This window comes from Zalophus californianus, chromosome 5 (assembly GCF_009762305.2).
Source record: "Zalophus californianus isolate mZalCal1 chromosome 5, mZalCal1.pri.v2, whole genome shotgun sequence".
Classification (NCBI taxonomy): domain Eukaryota; kingdom Metazoa; phylum Chordata; class Mammalia; order Carnivora; family Otariidae; genus Zalophus; species Zalophus californianus.
In genome coordinates this window covers 34062440-34077839 of record NC_045599.1, presented here as the reverse complement: position 1 = coordinate 34077839, position 15400 = coordinate 34062440, and the positions used below count along the sequence as shown (strand labels likewise).

The 15400-nt window shown below is 40.0% G+C and overlaps 1 protein-coding gene across 23 annotated transcripts in view; it reads right to left on the bottom strand.

Annotated features, from left to right (window-relative positions):
• LOC113928569 (protocadherin gamma-C4) overlaps positions 1-15400 on the bottom strand; it is a 340355-nt gene that overhangs the window by 75527 nt on the left and 249428 nt on the right. The window lies entirely within an intron of this gene.

The following is a 15400-nucleotide window of genomic DNA, read 5'->3' as shown; positions in this document are numbered from 1 at the left end:
AGAGTAGGTGGGGGGAATCTGATGTTTTATTTTTTTTCTCTTTTTAAATTCAAGTATGGTTTATGTACAGTCAGCAGCAAGGATCTTGAGTTCAATGAGTTTGGACAAATGTATACACCCATAATCCACACCTCTATCAAAATATGGAAAATTTCTATCCCCTTAGGGGGAGAAGAAGTTCTACCATCATTAACACTGTTGGTTTCAACTTAAAATGCTTAATTACCATTAATTTATTCAGGAAATATTCATTTAGAGCTTACCAAAGTTAAGCACTGTTACAGGCCTTAAAAATATAGCATAGAAAAAAATAAATCCTTGCCATGAAGGAGCTTATATTCTTGTTAGGGAGAGAAAGAGACAACAGTGAGGAAGAAGCAAATATATGTCAGATGAAAGTCACAGAAAAAAAATTATCTTTTTTTTTTTAAAGATTTTATTTATTTATTTGACAGAGAGAGACACAGTGAGAGAGGGAACACAAGCAGGAGGAGTGGGAGAGGGAGAAGCGAAGCAGGCTTCCCGCAGAGCAGGGAGCCCGATGCGGGGCTCGATCCCAAGACCCTGGGATCATGACCTGAGCCGAAGGCAGACGCTTAACGACTGAGCCACCCAGGCGCCCCCCAAAATTATTATCTTTTAAACATGGTTACTAAGGACTGTAAAGGATGCCTAAGGTATGTGCGGGTATATCTTCCAAGTGTATTAGTAATATTAAAATCCAACAATTTTATTCTTATTGCTATGCATCCTTATCCCAAACATTCCTTATCTGAAATTTTGCTGTTTGTAAGCCAACAATAGATGGTGGAAAAAATACTAGGCTTAAAAATTAGCATGAAAAATATACAACCAAGAAAATTAAGCAACAACAAATTAAAACAGCCTGGTAAATTATAATCCAAACACAATTCCAGAGGCAGAAAGAACTGGGCACCAGAACTAGTCTGAAAAGTAGGGTGAACATGAATTAAATACTGAGGTTCTCTGGGTAACAGATATCTCTAATAATGAAAAAGTGATCAGGAAGAAAAATAAAGCACAGGGGTAGCACTATGATGAGCCCCAGAACATACCAGTATAGAGCTGTCAGGAAGCTTATCATGCTCAGCCTGGTAAGGATCTACCCCCCTGAATGGATTATCACAATGGAAGGAAACAGAGTAAAAGAATGGTTACCATATGTCCAACCACAGTCTTAGTATCTACACTTGGATATTTCACAGAATCTCAAATAACTTCACAATTTCTAATTTCTCTGTGATCTACCCTTCACTAGTCTTCCACAACTCATGAATGGTATCTTTGTCGATCCAGTTCCTTAATTCACAAATCTGGAAATGATTCTTAATCCTCCCCCTCTTTCATCCACTGTATTTATTCAGTCAACAATATTTAATTGTGAATCTACCAGTGGCCAGGCAATGATTTTTCCAGACACTGAATAATATAATAAAGAAAATAGTCCCTGACCTTAAAGAGTTTACATTCCACCATTCCACTACTGTCTTGTTGTATCTATTTCCTAAATATATTTCCAATCCATCCATTTGTTTCTACATCCACTACCTTCCCTTTAATCCAATCCAGCACAACTTCTTTTTTTTTTAAGGTTTTATTTATTTATTTGACAGAAAGAGAGAGAGATGGTGAGAGCAGAAACACAAGCAGGGGGAGTGGGAGAGGGAGAAGCAGGCTTCCCACCAAGCAGGGAGCCCGATGTGGGCTCCCAGGACCCTGGGATCATGACCTGAGCCGAAGGCAGATACTTAATGACTGAGCCACCCAGGCACCCCATCCAGCACCACTTCTTATCAGGAACACTGCCATAGTCTCCCATCTGTTCTCCCTACTTCCATTTATTACCCTCATAAATCAATTTGCCACACAGGAAACCGGAGACATCTTTTAAAAATTCAAAACATATTTTGTCACTGCCTTGTTTAAAACCATTCAAAAGCTCCTAAATATGAAAGTACTTAGAATAAAATCCAGAATCTTTAATATGGTTTACAGGACTCTGCCTTGTAATAGATGTACCTCATCTACTTATTTAACATTTTTAGCTTCCCTAGCCTTTTTCAATTGCTCACCTTTTTTTAAAAGACTTTCACACCCACTATTTGCTCCGTCAAATTCTCCTTTATTCTCCTTGTTACCTACCTAACTTCTACTCATCTTTCAGATCTCATGTTAAATTTATAACTTCCTGAAAGAACTTCTCCCTGACCCTCCCAGACTAGAGGAGGCCTCCCTATTATAAGCTCTCTTAGCATCCTTGTTTTTCTCTTTGGAGGTATTTATCAGACTTCTTAAAGACCATACCTTAGAAAGGGACCTATTAAGTCAGGAATCACATTTGCCTTGTTCACTGGTGCATACTTGGAACTTAGGACAGTGTTTTGCATGTAGCAGGCACTTAATAAATATTTGTTATATAAATGAATGAATGATCCAACCACTGCTAGACTTGGGGAAGACACTAGTGTTTACTTTGTTTTTGGATGGGCTCTTCCAACCTATATATTTCAGAGGATGGATGCCTGAACTTAACTGGAGGTGGCTAAGCTTATACTATACTCTCTTACATTATATTCTCAGATAGTATGAGACTAGAGTACATCACACTTCTTGTTTTTCAAAACCATATGAAGTATACAAAAATCAAGTTTTTCTGTAAGCCAGCAATCAGAAAATTAAATTAAAATACATTTTACAATAATATCCAAAACTATAAAATACGTAGGAATAATTTAATGGAAAATATACAAGACCTCTACACTAAAAACTCTGAAACATTGCTAAGAGAAGTTAAAGATCTAAATACATGGAAATATAATACCATTCCCATACGCTGTAAGTCTCAATATTGTTCAAATGACCTCTCTCCCAAAAGATTTATAGATTTGGTCAATCCCATTCAAACCCCTTGCAGGCTTTTTCTCTCTCTGGAAAGTGAGAAAATGAATTTTATTTGGAAAAAGATAGGATCATGAATAGTGAAAACAATGTTGAAAACAAGAAAAAGGATGGAGGATTTACCTACCTGACTTCAAGACTTACTATAAAGCTACAATAATCTAGACAGTGTGGTTGTGGCAAAAGGACAAAGACGTCATGGCACATGACAGGGAGTTTAGAAATAGACCTATTTGTATCAAATGATTTTCAACAAGGGTGCCAAATCAATTCAACAGGAAAACGAACATCCGTTCAACAAATGATATTGGAGAAACTGGGCATCATATGGGGAAAAAGAACCTTGACTCCTACCTCATTAATTTGCTACCTCATATAACATGCAAAAATCGGCTTAAAACAAGGCAAATAGAAGAATCAATAGATGTCAAATAAGTGCCCTTTGCTCACCAGGAATATTCAGGGCCTTCCTTAACACACTGTTAGAGAAAATACTACACAAAATAAAGCCAATATATGCAAGTGACACATAGTTGTTGAGATGCTCGACTTTTCTTAGTTTCCAAGCGTTAGCAAACTCTTTGGGTGAACAATGGAATCTGGGTTGAAGATGTCAAATTATCTAATTTCCTGAATTCCTTTTAGAGACGAACAGCCAGGTATCATTTACAATAAAATTAACATAGCTTAGACAACAGAATCCACACCAATAAGGAATCCTACCATGACTAACCAATCAGACACAATTTTATACATCTTACTAATATTCTTTATCTTGACTTATGAGTAATTTTCCTTTCACTTTTTACAGCTTCCTTATTACTCACTTTACCTATATGTACTTTCCAACAGTTAGAATTTCCTTTTCCATTTTATATTTATATAATTTTATATTATATATTTATATTTCCCTGTTATATTTTAGACTGCAATCTAACCACTGACAGTGATACATAACAGGGAATTTTATATGCAAATGTTATTGTATAATTTTTCAAGGGTTTGTAAACTATAAGTTGAGTGAAATGCTATGTTAACATTATTTGGATCCACCTGATTACTAGGAACTGTCCCTATCCAGCATTCTGTGCTACCTCAAATTCATTTAAAGTACGAAAATTGGCCACAAGGGAGTAAGAGATACTGCTGTTGGGTCCCAGGTCAGGATCTGAGGTGCAGACTTGGGCAATGGAGCTTCTGGGAGGGCTATTCTTGGCCATGTGGACCACCAGGAGGCCTGGTGGAAAACTGGCCTGTTGTTGATGTCACCAACGTGTAGGGTGGCATTTCTGCTGGAGGAGAGAAGTGACTTGTTTCTGTCTGTGGCCATGATGGTAACATTGGACCCTAGGGTTGGCTCCCAGTCCAGGGCCCCATCTGTTGCAAGCATATAGTAATTATCGGTAGAAGATTCAATTCTGAATCTATACCAGACACGTGACCTCCCTTCTTCTGCCGAATCTGGATCCTGTGTTTTAAACAGAGTCATTACTCTTTAAGGTGCAGAATCTTCAGGAATCGTTGTGGAAAAAGAAGTAAAAAATCAGCTCTGGTATTTTGTCATTATCATCCAGAATTTTGATCTCAACTACACTAGGCAATCAGTCCTCCCCTTCCACCATTCCTTGCTTCCAAAACCATGGAGCATGTTTTAATCTCATCATAGTCCAATGTACTTAAAGTTTTCATCTCACCATGATTGTGATCAAAATTAAACTGGTACTCTGGGCTGCAAAGACATATCTGATATCCACATGGCTATTCTCATATGGGTCAATGGCCCTCACCCTCACCATGGAGGTGCCCAGAGTTATGTCTTCTAAAAGGCTGAGCCCGGATACATTCTGGCTGAAATTGAGGAGGCGGGTATAACTGCATCAACTGCCAGGGTGGGGATCTGAGCAGTGCTGCTTCTGGACCGTCTTTGTCATCTAAGGTTATCAGGACTAAGCCATATGAGTTTTGCTTTTCCTAGTCCAGTGGCTTCTCTAACACAGGCTCAACATATTTGTTTCCACTGTTGGTCTGTTACTTCAAAGACAAAGTGTTGCTGCTAAGGTGGCAATTTTGTAAAGGAATTGCTTCCAACATCAGTATCTTCCGTAGGTTCTATTATAAATTTTGCCCCAAGCTGGGCCAGTTCAGATATTTGAGTCAGTAACACTCCTGATGGACTGGGGAGTATTATCATTGGCACCTTGCCCATCTATATTAAGGTGGAAAGCATTTAAAGGCTTTTCAACTACTGTTTCTAAATATTTGATACAAACTATGGTTTATGGTCTTATATGTTCCAGGTCCATCCTGTTACAAGTTAAGTGTCTACTTTCTTCACTCAGACTGAACTATTCTTTTTCCACACTAATCCACAGCTTCTGAAAAATCAAGTCCTGGACACCTAGCCCCATATCTTTGGCAAGGTCCCGTGAGGAAAGTCACCCAGCAGGAACCTTTACAGATCTCCTTGTTAATCTCTATTTCCACATTGACTCACAGCAGTGCTCTGAGTCCCTGCCTTAATACTGCAGCCTGAAGTAATGAAAGCTCAATGTTCTGGAGAGTTGAGAACAAAGAGAAAGATGTTTCTCAGTGGAATTTACAGGCTGAAAGGTAGTAGTAGTACAGCCTTATTTATCCGATTAAATATTCCTGGGAATTCATATTCTCAGTGACTCCATCATACGAGGTCAAAGTGATGACTTCTTTTTATATTTTCTTGATACTTAAGATAATGTTTAGGCTGTCTCTTTAAAAATTTTTTTTATATGGAAGCTTTATTTTTTCCAAAAAACAGTCTCAGGATGAATTACTGGCTGGATCTTCAGCTACAAATATACAGAAAGCCTCTAAGAAGTTACACAACATGAAAAGCGTATGTTTTAAGGCAACTATTTATTTTTGTATCCTTTGGGTAAATACCTAGTAGTGTCATTGCTGGACCATAGAGAAGTTCTATTTTTAACTTTTTGAGGACCCTCCATACTGTTTTCCAAGTGGCTGCACCAGTTTGCATTCCTACCAACAGTGTAAGAGGGTTCCCCTTTTCTCCACATCCTCACCACCATCCTGTTTCCTGTGTTAATTTTAGCCATTCTGCCAAGTGTGAGGTGGTATCTCATTGTGGTTTTGATTTGTATTTCCCTGATGATGAGTAATGTTGAGCATATTTTCATGTGCCTGTTAGCACATCTGGATGTCTTCTTTCCGGATGTCTGTTCATGTCTTCTGCCCATTTCTTAACTGGATTATTTGTTTTTGGGGGGTATTGAGCTTGGTAAGTTCTTTATAGATTCTGGATATTAGCCCTTTATCTAATATGTCATTTGCAAATATCTTCTCTCATTACATTGGTTGCTTTTTAGTTTGTAAATTGTTTCCTTCAGAAGCTTTTTATTTTGATGAGGTCCCAATAGTTCATTTTTGCTTTTATTTCCCTTGCCTCCTGCTATGTGTCTAGTAAGAAGTTGCTGCGGCTGAGGTTAAAGAGGTTGCTGCCTGTGTTCTCCTCTAGGATTTTGATGGTTTCCTGTCTTATATTTAGGTGTTTCATCCATTTTGAATTTATTTCTGTGAATGGTGTTAAGAAAGTGGTCCGGTTTCATTCTTCTGCATGTTGTCCAGTGTTCGCAACACCATTTATTGTGGAGACTCTCTTTTTTCCATTGGATATTCTATCCTGTTTTGTCGAAGATGAGTTGGCCATATAGTTGTGCGTCCATTTCTGGGTTTTCTATTCTGTTCCACTGATCTATGTAAGAGACCACTTTCTAATCACTGAACTGAAGCCTTTTACTGAATATTTAGAAGGGGTATAAATCATTGTGTGAAACATTTCAGAGACTTAAAGATGAACTAAGAAATTATATTTGTCATTAATGACATTATACATACATCTTTTTATGGCTTCTCTAAGAGAAACTGCAGAAGTACTGATTTCTTTTACACATAAATTATCTTGAGTCTATAGCTGATCTGATGACAATTTCTTCACATCTTCTTGAACCAGAACTCTTCCCATTTGGTATCAAGGAAACTCATCCTTTATCAAAGATTTTTTTCAATTACCTTTGCCATAGGCTATCTTTTCCTATTAGTATTTTAAGAATCCCAAACAGTACATTCTTTTATTGATAACTTTTCAGTAGATAAGGTTTCCTAAAAATGAACTCTTAAGTTTAACTCAGGAGAGTAAATCTGTCTCTTTCCTAATATATATACTCACTACTTTGATCAATATCCCTTCACACTGTTTGCTTTAAAATTTTTAAAAGTAGTTTTATTGAGGTATAGTTGCTACACAAAGAACTACACATATTTAATGTGGATGTGTTTAATTTTTTGGACTTGGTATCTTGCATGAAGAAAAAGCAGATTTTTCACCAGAAAAATTCAATTCATGATCACAGCTATACTGTCACATGTAACTGAAAAAACTGATACAGCCCACTCATTTATCACTAGCCTTCTAATTCAGTTTAAAACGATCTCTGAGGGGACGCCTGGATGGCTCAGTCGGTTGAGCGTCTGCCTTCAGCTCAGGTCATGATCCCAGGGATTGAGTCCCACATCGGGCTCCTTGCTCAGCAGGGAGCCTGCTTCTCCCTCTGCCTGCTGCTCCCCCAGCTTGTGCTCTCTCTAACAAATAAAAAAATTTTAAATAAAATGATCTATGGGTTGCACAGTATCAACTAGTTGTACAGTCTCACCAAGGATCCTAGCCTATTTCTGCTTCAAACAGCCTAATATCTCTTCTAGAATGGATGTGGGGGAAGAATGTCTGTTGATAGGTTACATTTCAACTTTAGGTTCTATGAAATAGTGAGGCTGCAACTTTTAAATTATAGACGAACACTTCAACTTATTAGATTAAGTGAACGAAAACCCACCATTCTTAACACATAGGAAGATAAGCCAAATTCTTGACGTAACTTCATTACTGGAACCAGCACAAAAATAAACATCCAAATCCACTGCCTGGTTACTCTAAAAAAAATCAACAAATATCCTAATTATCAATCCCAAATTATCAACAAGTTATCCTAAAGCTAAAATTGACATCTTACATTAAATACATTATGTTAGGGGCGCCTGGGTGGCTCAGGTCATGATCCTGGGGTCCTGAACTGAGACCCGCATCGGGCTCCCCACTCAGTGGGGAGTCTGCTTCTCCCTCTCCCTCTGCTTGTGCACTTTCTCTCTCTCAAAGAAATAAATAAATAAAAATCTTAGAAATAATACATTATGTTAGCTTAAACTCTCATGTGGCCAAAACCAAATAACTCTAGCTTTCAGGTTTTGATGATCCATTCTCCAGTTAAATCATCCCAGCAATCCTAAAGGAGTAAATAGGTCCTTTAAATAAGAAATTTCACAGGACACTTGTTTAGGTTTTACTATGGTTCAGAAAGAGAAAAACTGGGGCGCCTGGGTGGCTCAGTCCGTTAAGTGTCTGCCTTCGGCTTAGGTCATTATCCTGGAGTTCTAGCATCTCTAGCATCGAGCTCTGCAGCAGGTTCCCTACTCAGCGGGGAGTCTGCTTCTCCCTCTGCCCCTCACCCCGCTTGTGCTCTCTCTCTCTCAAATAAATACATAAAATCTTTTTAAAAAATTTCCCATGTCATTATAAACCATTTAAAAAAAAGAGAGAGAAAAATTAACACTCAAAAACTGTCCCATCCAAAACAATGGTTCCTCCATCTTTTATGACCCCAAACAGGGGCTTCTCAACCAATAATGTGTCTAGGGAGATCCTTTGCCCCTTCTGCCATGTGAGGACACAGCCAAAAGTCTGTGATCTATAAGAAAACCCTCACCTGACCATCCTGGTACCCTTATCTCAGAATTCCAGTCTTCAAAACAGTAAGCAATGCATTTCTGCTCTTTATAAATCATCCATCACCTAATCCCCCTAGGGGAAGGGGATCAACTGATAGAAGCCAGTTATAAAATAAGTCATGCGGATGTAACATACAGCAAAGGGAATACAGTCAATAACACTGTAATGACTCTGTAGGGTAACAGTAACTAGACCTATCGAGGTGATCATTTCATAATACATAAAAATACTGAGGGGCGCCTGGGTGGCTCAGTTGGCTGAGTGCCCAACTCTTGATTTTGGCTCAGATCATGATCTTAGAGTCATGGGCTCTGCACTCAGCACAGAGTCTGCCCGCTAGAGATTGCCTCCCTCTCCTTCTCCTCCCCTGCTCATGCGCTCTCTAAAATAAATAAATATTTTAAAAAATACTGAATCGCTGTCATGCACGTGAAACTAATATAATATTGTGCATCAATTATAATTCAATTTTTAAGTAAGTTTAAAAAAGAATGTACTTAAGCACTTAAGTTTTTTTAAAGATTATTTATTTATTTAAGAGACAGTGAGTGAAAGAGCACATGAGCAGGGGCGGAGGGAGAGGGAGAAGCAGACTCCCCTACTGAGCAGGAAATGCGACGCAGGGCTCGATCCCAGGACCCCAGGACCATGACCTGAGCCAAAGGCAAACGCTTAACTGACTGAGCCACCGAGGCGTCCCTAAGCTTTTTAAATTAACTTTCATAAAAACTTTAGAATAGTTTTACTTCCACTCACAGGTCAACCCGTTAGACAACCAGGAGAACACACAAATCATTATTACTTTTCCCAACAGAATGTCAAGTGTGCCGACATTAAAAGCTTTTTATATCAACAATGTAAAAAAATGGCTACCATTAATTACCTATTATGAACCAGGTGGTTTATATGTTATCACTAGTCCTCACCACAATCTTTCAAATTATATATTATTGTCCCAATTTTGCTGAAGCTGATAGACATTAAATAAGTTGTCAAAGGTCACAAAATTAGTAGTTACCTCATTTCGAAGCTGCTACTTTTCTATGAAACTACGTCTGAGAAACCAATAGCAGATAATCCCCAGAGCACATACATTTGTTCATTCACTCACTTAACAAAATAATGAAGCCTATTTAGCTCACCTGGAATCATTAGTTGAGATCACTGATTCTTGAGATTCAGCTGAAGGGTCATGATTGTTCATTGCCCTAACTTAATGATTTGTCTCTAAATCAGGTTAAGTGAACAGAAGTCAGCATAACTGAACTATAGCAGGTTTCCCAAATAATTTCTATTGTGTGTTATGTCTTTCATTTTGAATTGACCACCATGTGAGAACTGGCCTGTGATAAACATTTTGATAGCTTTTACAAAACAAGAGGTCATACTGCCCATTAATCCCAGTGATATCACTTAGAAAGCTCTACTTATTAAGTTCCATTGGAACTTAATGTCAATACAAAATTTGCATTTTCAGGTAGACTCAAAAACTTCCTTTTTAAAAAAATCAGACAAATAGAACCATACTATGTTTCCGTTTTTTTTGTATTAGTTGTCACAAAACAAAGTGACATGTCAATTCATTAGCAGTAACTGCCTCATTTTCGGGCTATTTAATTACCTTTCTTTCTCAAATGATTTCTAATCTTTATAATTCTAGATATTAACTATTGGATTTTTGAAAGGAGATTGGTAACAAAGAGAAAATAATAAGGATGCTATGATTCCCTCCCCTTTACAGAATTCACCCAAAGATCTAAACTTCTTACAGGTTCCAGCAATGCTTTCCCAAGAATAATATGAGTTATCATTCAATTTACGTTCAACATTATACAATAAGCATTAGGTTCTCAAAAAATACTTAGAATCTGAGCACTTTCCATAATTTTTTCTATGTGTGAAAGTTATGGAAACTTACGTAAGAAGAGAGACTACTGCAAATGCACCACATTACCAAAAAGGCATTCAAAACACAATTTGTTAACTGAGTGTTTCACAAAGTCATCATCAAGATCATCGGTATGGGTAAACTAAAGAAGTATCTCCCCTGGAAACACATACATACATTGAATTCCTAAAAAACTACAATGGGGATGAAAAATAAGCAATCTCTTCAGTTTTTCTTTATGACAACACTTACACTGTTTGCATATAATTTTTTAAGATTTTACTTTTAGGTAATCTCTACACCCAACATGGGGCTTGAATTTACAACCCCAGATCAAGAGTATGCTACTCTTACTCACTAAGCCAGTGGGGCACCTCTGTTTGCATATTTCAATGACAAAGTTTTAAGTATGTAGAAAATAAACTCGGTATATTTGTAAGTTCAAGAATTGTGTGAAACCATGAAATGACTTAGGACCTAAGAAAGTATAAATTTATGCACCCCTAATGACCACAATTACTTCACTTTAAAAGAAACTAAATGCACTTTATTAATTTGTTAGCAACTTCATGTGTAGTTAGAAACCCCTCTACTCATAAAAGTTTATTTGAAATTGCATTTATATTTTTCATAAATTAGAGTGAATCCCTCTATAAGAATTTGGGTTTTTAATGGATAAATTGGCATCAGATGTTCAACATAAAAATGTGCGGCCAAAGGTAAATAAAGACCAATTAAAAGAAGGTACACCTGGTTAATTAAATTAGAAAAAATAGAGTATTTAAAAAGTACCAAAGTGGTTATAAATTTATATATATATAAAATAGATAAACATTGTTATAAATAAGGCATGAGAGAAGACCTCCAAGTTGTCCTTGGTGTCTACCACACATATATAAATTTTTTGGTGTCTGCTTTCTAAATTCGAAATACACGCTACCCACACTAAGAGAGATATTTTGTTCAAAACCCAGAGAAGAATATTTGATATGTACTCACCTGAATTAATGCATGATTATCTTTAGAGAACGCTGAAGTACCTGACAGCAAAAGAGGCTCGCTTTTCCCACAGCTCTCCTGGCTGATGAGCGTGTCCACGTAGTTGGGCTGGGGGAAGATCACGTGACTCTCGCACGAGTCCGCGGTCAGGGAGACCTCGTGGGAATAGGTCTGCAGGAAAGCCCGCACCCCGTCCACGCCCACAAAGTGCGAGGCCGGCACGCCCACCAGCCCGCCTCCGGAAGCCTGGAGCAGACGCGACGCGTGCCAGCGCCTCAGCCTGAGCGCCAGCAGCACGATGACAAAGGCCAGGAAGACGCACGAGACTGCCGCCACCGCCACCACCAGATATAGCGTGAGGTCCGAATCGTCTGGGTCGGCGGGGGTCCTGATGCTGCCCAGATCGGCCAGGACGGCTGGGATACTGTCGGCCACGGCCACGGTGAGCGTGACGGTGGCCGAGAGAGGGGGCTGGCCGTGGTCCTGCACCGCCACCACCAGGCTCTGCTTGAGCGCGTCTCTGTCCAGCAGGGCCCGCGCCGTGCGCACCTCGCCCGTGTGCAGCCCCACCGCGAAGAGCCCTGGCTCGCTCGCCTTGAGCAGGCGGTAGGACAGCCAGGCGTTCTGGCCCGAGTCTCTGTCCACCGCCACCACCTTGGTGACCAGGTAGCCGGGCTCTGCGGAGCGGGGCGCCAGTTCCACACCAGTGGAACCATCGGTGGGGATGGTGGGATACAGGATCTCTGGTGCGTTGTCATTTTGGTCCACCACGAACAGGTTCAGAGACACGTTGCTGCTGAGTGGAGGGTCCCCGCTGTCCTGTGCTATCACTTGCAGATGCAGGTCTTGGAACTGCTCATAGTCGAAGGAACGCAGCGCATACAGAACACCAGTGTTGGAGTTGATGGAGATGTAGGAGGATATGGGCGGCCCGGGAAGGCTGTCCTCGGCCAGTGAGTAAGTGACCTGGGCGTTCACTCCATAGTCGGGGTCAAAGGCGGTCACGGACATTACAGGGGCTCCTCTAGGGTTGTTCTCCACGATATAGGCAGAGTAGAAAGCATCGGAGAAGGCGGGCGGGTTGTCGTTGGTGTCTGCTACTTTCAGTGAGATATGAGTTTCCGTGGACAGGGGCGGACTTCCTCTGTCACTGGCGGTCACTGTGATGTTGTAGCTAGGAACCTGTTCCCGGTCCAGGAGTGTGTCTGTCACTAAACTATAGTAATTTCCATAAGACTTTTCTAATGTAAATGGCAGGTTCCCTCGGATGAAACAGATCACTTGTCCATTTTCCCCAGAGTCTTGATCATTTACATTTAAAAGGGCAATTAATGTCCCTCTGGGAGAGTTTTCCACAATGGAGCTGGAGAGAGAGGTGACAACTACTTCAGGGGCGTTATCATTCACATCCAATACTGTGATCAAGACTTTGGCTTGTGCAGAATACCCTGCGTTATCAACTGCTTGCACTTCCATCTCGTAGGATTCCGATTCCTCGTGGTTCAGCTCCCCTATTGTTGAAATTGTCCCTAGGTTAGCATCTAGTTTGAAAACTTGGGCTGCCTTGTTGTCCACATAACGGAAGGAATATATCACTTCCGCATTGGCTCCTTCATCAGGGTCGGTGGCACTTACCAGAAGCAGCTTAGTGCCTATGGACACATTCTCTGGAACGCTTACGCGGTACTCAGACTGAGCAAATACTGGTGCATTGTCATTCACATCAACTACCATCACATGGATGCGCGCGGTGCCTGTGCGGACTGGGTCACCCCCATCGGAGGCGGTGAGAACAAGGTGATGAACAGCCTTCTGCTCCCGGTCCAAGGCGCGCTCCAAAACCAATTCTGGGTACTTGTTACCATCCGCTCTGCTTTGCACGTCCAGGGAGAAATGAGTATTACTACTGAGTCCATAGCTCTGGAGAGAGTTCTTCCCGATATCCAGATCCCAAGCATGGGGAAGAGGAAACCGCAACCCAGTGGCTGCGTTTTCACTCACTTTTATTTCCAATTCATCTTCCCGAAAATAGGGGGCATTATCGTTAATGTCTCTCACTTCTACCACTACCCCATATATTTTTACTTTATCCTCCAACAGAATCTCCAGATTTAATTGACACTTTAAGACGCCCATACAGAGCTCTTCCCGGTCTATCCTGCCTGTGGAGATTAGGCTGCCGCTTCGAAGGTTCAGAGCGAAAAGTTGAGTCCTACCTCTGGAGACTATACGGACTCCGCGCTCTTCTAGTTCCTGGGGCTCCAACCCCAGGTCCTTGGCGATGTTTCCCACCCTAGAGCCTTTCTCCAGCTCCTCAGGAACCGAATAGTGAATTTGGGCGCATCCGGTTTCCTACAGAATCCCCAGGAGAACTCCCAGCAGGACAAGCCCTTTGCAGTCCTGATGCAGTCGCTCAGGAATCATCGTCACTTTCCTGGAGGATATTACTTCCAATTCTTCCCTAGACCACCAAAGTCAGGACCAGTTTTCCCCGTCTTCAGAATCCAGCAGTTTCTTCACATTTCTGGAGATGGTTAGTTTCTATCTGGGCTTTGTGCTTCAGGCGCCTGCAGGGCAAGCAGGAGGCGAGCAGGATCTCTGTTTTTCTCTCCCTGATTGGTGAACAGCGGCGCTCAGAGTCCTAACCAATTACTGCACAATCTTGAACTCCAGGAAGGATTTTTGGTTTTTGTACCTTAAATAGCTCCACCTACTGTTCTTCAAATAGGGATGAAAGTAGAGCCAACTAAAAAACTACAGCGTTCCTTTTAATAGAAATTTCAGTCAACTTCTTTGTATTTTTCAAAAATTTTTCATACAGAGCCGCTTTCTTGAGATTTTCTGTAGCTGTATTGTTTTGCCAATGAACTTTTAAATGAATGTGAAGTTTCCAACGTAATTTTAACCGTATAATTTTAGTGCACCTAATTTGATATCACCACCCCCAAAAAACACCTATTATGGGACATCTTCCTAGGCGTTTCCTATTTTGAGAAATCATATAATAGAATAAATTAAACTTTCTCAGTTGGCTGTAATAAGGGACAGATTTTTACAGATTTTTAAAATATACCTAAATAGAGGAGCTATTTTAAAAGGTTGTCAATATTTAATATTTAGAAATCAAAATTTCACAATATAGAAATCTAAAAATAAATGCAATTGTATACATTATCAGAAGCACACTGACAAGAAGTCAAGTGAGCAAGACACATTAACATTTTTAGGACAAAACTGAAGCATTTCAACTTGCATTTACTGGAAATAAGGGTAGTACCTTACAACTTACTAATACATTATATTTCAAAATCATGTTTGAGAAAATTAGCAATCCAAAGAATATTATAAGCTTACCTTTTTCTGAGTAACAAACCCAATTCCATTTACTGAAAATGACTGGTAATACATTTGAAAGCCCATTAAAATATAGGAAAAAATTCTCACTATTCTGCTTTCATGAATGTAAATGTTTGGATTCTGAGGATAAGCATATTTGACAGGCATGCCACAACATATCTTTAAAACTGGGAGGAAATCTACAGGTAGTTCTGATAAAAGACTGGGAATAAAACTGGCCTATTCAGTGAGATTCAAAGAATCCCTAGCAAATGTAATGGAGTATTATCAAAATATTACCCTGTCCTTTAAAAATAAAACTTGTCAGGGCACCTGGATGGCTCAGTGAGTTAAGCATCTGCCTTCGGCTCAGGTCATGATCCCAGGGTCCTGGGATTGAGCCCTGAGTTGGGCTCCCCGAT